The 2,804-nt window shown below is 54.2% G+C and overlaps 1 long non-coding RNA gene across 1 annotated transcript; it reads left to right on the plus strand.

Moving 5' to 3' along the window:
- Positions 1-680: 680 nt before the first annotated feature.
- LOC130863847 (uncharacterized) lies at positions 681-2,563 on the plus strand. Its single transcript, XR_009055756.1, has 3 exons — positions 681-1,008; positions 1,229-1,340; positions 1,875-2,563. It is a non-coding gene; the product is annotated as an uncharacterized LOC130863847 (long non-coding RNA).
- Positions 2,564-2,804: the final 241 nt, after the last annotated feature.

The following is a 2,804-nucleotide window of genomic DNA, read 5'->3' on the forward strand; positions in this document are numbered from 1 at the left end:
AACTGACCTTAGGTCCTCTGTAAGAGCAACAAATGCTCCTAACTACTAAGGCATCTCTCCAAGCCCTAAACATCTCCTAAGTGGGACAAAAGTCATCTCAGGCAAGTGGGTCATGTCCCGACCGAAGGCCAGGTAGGTGATGGCTATTATGGGGTGCTGGGAGCCTAGAGTGGTTGATACTGACCCTTAGGGAGCCCTCTCTGGGTCTCCTTAGGGAAGGTGACCCAGGGGGCACAATGTTTAACTCTCTGTGTCCAGAGCTCAAAAGCAGCACCCAACTCCAGTGTGGAACTGGCATTCATACCTAACACACTCTAGAAGATTCCAGACATAATTCCAGCAACCACTCAGTCATCCATCTGGGATTCTGTTCAGTATCCTCAAGAGATGGCAATGCTTTGAGATTGTTTCTTAAGCTAGGAATGCCCAGGTACGTCACAAATTAGCCAGCTAAATGAGCGCCAAACATAGTGGCTCAGGTCTGTAATCCCAGCTCGCGGTGGAAGCAGAAAGACCGGGTGTTGGAAGGCATCCTTAGCTACATACCAAGTTCCGGGTCAACCTGTACTACAAGAAACCCTATCTAACCAAGCAACACCCCGCCCCCCCAAAAAAACACAATTAATTTGTACCAATTAATTTGTTAATGACTGATGTCCAACACCTGCCTAGACCCGGGAGTTTCGGGGAAAGGATATGCCCCCGTGGCAGCCTTTGGATTGCCATCCCTACCCAAGCAGGCTGCTTCGACTGTCAAGGTCCACTTCCCATCGACCTTCCAACACAGAACCAGGGACGCTTCTGGTTTGAGAATTTGATTGTTCCTGAACCCCGAACGGGACCACCGATGTCTCCCTTAACCTTTTAACCTTCTGCACACATCTGAACTGCTGGCGTGATCTGAACCCTGACATAGGGAAGACTACCAGGGAAGCGCCCCGGCCTGGCTCCTGTCCTGACTCGAGGCTCGAACCCAGACCGAAGCAGGCTGGCGGCGGCCGTTGCCGGGTAACGCGCTGTTTGTTGGCGCGGGGGCGGGGCGGGCGGTGACTCACCGCGGCGTGACGCGGACGGGCGGGCGCCGGGCGGGCTGGCAGCCAGCCCAGGGCTGGCGGCGACGAGAGGACTGCGGCGGGGGCGCAGCAGGGCAGGCCTGGGCTCTGAGCTGCTGCCTCAGTTTACCTTTTACATCAGTAAAATGGAGCAACCATTTCTGGTGCCTCCACAGACCACTTTGAGTCTCCTGCTTGCTCAGAGTCCCGTAGCCTCAGTTTCCCCACCTACTAAAGGAGGAAGAAGAGGCTACCTCCAGGCCAGTTTGAGAGTTCCATCTATCAAAAGTGAGTCAAAGGCGAGCACACCCCAGCAGCCCAGCCCGTTGCTACAAGGAGGAGCAGGGTGTAGGTGCCCTCCATGGTTGTACCCGGCAACACAAGGCTGTCCGGGCAACGTGGGTACTCCCGGAAGTGGGTGTGGGTCATAGGCCAAAGTAGTTGCTATGGAAGAGACTGTGGAGGACACTTGTGGAAGCTGGAGCGGGCAGCACCTGCTGCGGGTGGCGACCAGAGGGGGCCTGGGCATGAGTCATTGCCCAGCAATGGGGTTGAGTCACAGGGCGGGGTCCCCGGCACCTCCCCCACCAGCCGCTCCTACAAAGGACCTTTTGAGAACAGCTCCGCATCCCCTCCCAGCCCCCAGGCTGTCTCTGGTCTTAGTTGTGGGCATAGGCACTTCTGGGCTGCCCCCAGGAGCCTGGCCTGAGCCTGAGTGTCTGCCACATGTGTGGAAAGTCACCATCCTGGGCCTGACATTCCCAGAGAGGGGGCTTCCTGGCTCTGAGTCACTGCCAGGACAGCAAAGGATCATTTTCTCAGGGCCCACGCACACAGTGGCCTAATTGAGTCAGGCTGTCTGATGTCGGAAGAAAAAGCGGGTGCTGCAGGCATCTCCCTGCCTTCAGGACCACACTAGTCTGAGGGGCCTTCTCTCCTTGAGACTTCGGAGCATTCGGAGGCAGACAACCATACCAGGCCTGAGGATACCAAGAAGTCTCCACATGGGTTCAAGGTTTAAAAAGGAGCTACTAGCCGGTGGTGGCGGTGGCGCACCCTTTTAATCCCAGCATTTGAGAGGCAGATGCAGGAGGATATCTGTGGGTTCGAGACCAGCCTGGTCTACAGAGAGAGTTTGAGGACAAGCCAGGACTGCACAGAAAACCGTTGCCAAAAAGAAGAGAAAAAAAATCAACCAGTTGTGGGGTGTATACCGTTAGTCCCAACACTCAGGGGGTGGCTTTCTGCATGTCTGAAGCCAGACTGGTCTACACAGCAGTTCCAGGCCAACCAAGATACAGAATGAGACCCCGGCTGGCTCAAAAGGGCAGCGGAGGGGTGGGGAGTGCTGGAGAGGTGGCTCAGCAGTCGGACCTGGGCTCAATTCCCAGCTCCAGGGTTGCTTACAATGGTCAGAAATTCCAATGCCAGAGAATCAGATGCTCTCTTAGACATGCATGCAAGCAAAACACCCGTGATTACAAATAAACGTTTTCAAAGAGAAATTTAATAAAGCATCAAAAAAGTAGTTGATCGTTGATGTTTTTATTTTTTAAATTTATTGCCAGGCATGGTAGCACACATCTTTAATCCCAGCACTCTCCAGAGGCAGAGGCAGGCAGATCTCTGAATCCCAGGCCAGTCTGGTCCACTGAGTTCCAAGAAGGTCAGGACCACAAAGTTGTGTGTGTGTGTGTGTGAATGAACTGAACTCAGGGCCTCTGGAAGTATCTAGTACTCTTAACTGCTGAG

This window comes from Chionomys nivalis, chromosome 21, assembly GCF_950005125.1.
Source record: "Chionomys nivalis chromosome 21, mChiNiv1.1, whole genome shotgun sequence".
Lineage (NCBI taxonomy): Eukaryota > Metazoa > Chordata > Mammalia > Rodentia > Cricetidae > Chionomys > Chionomys nivalis.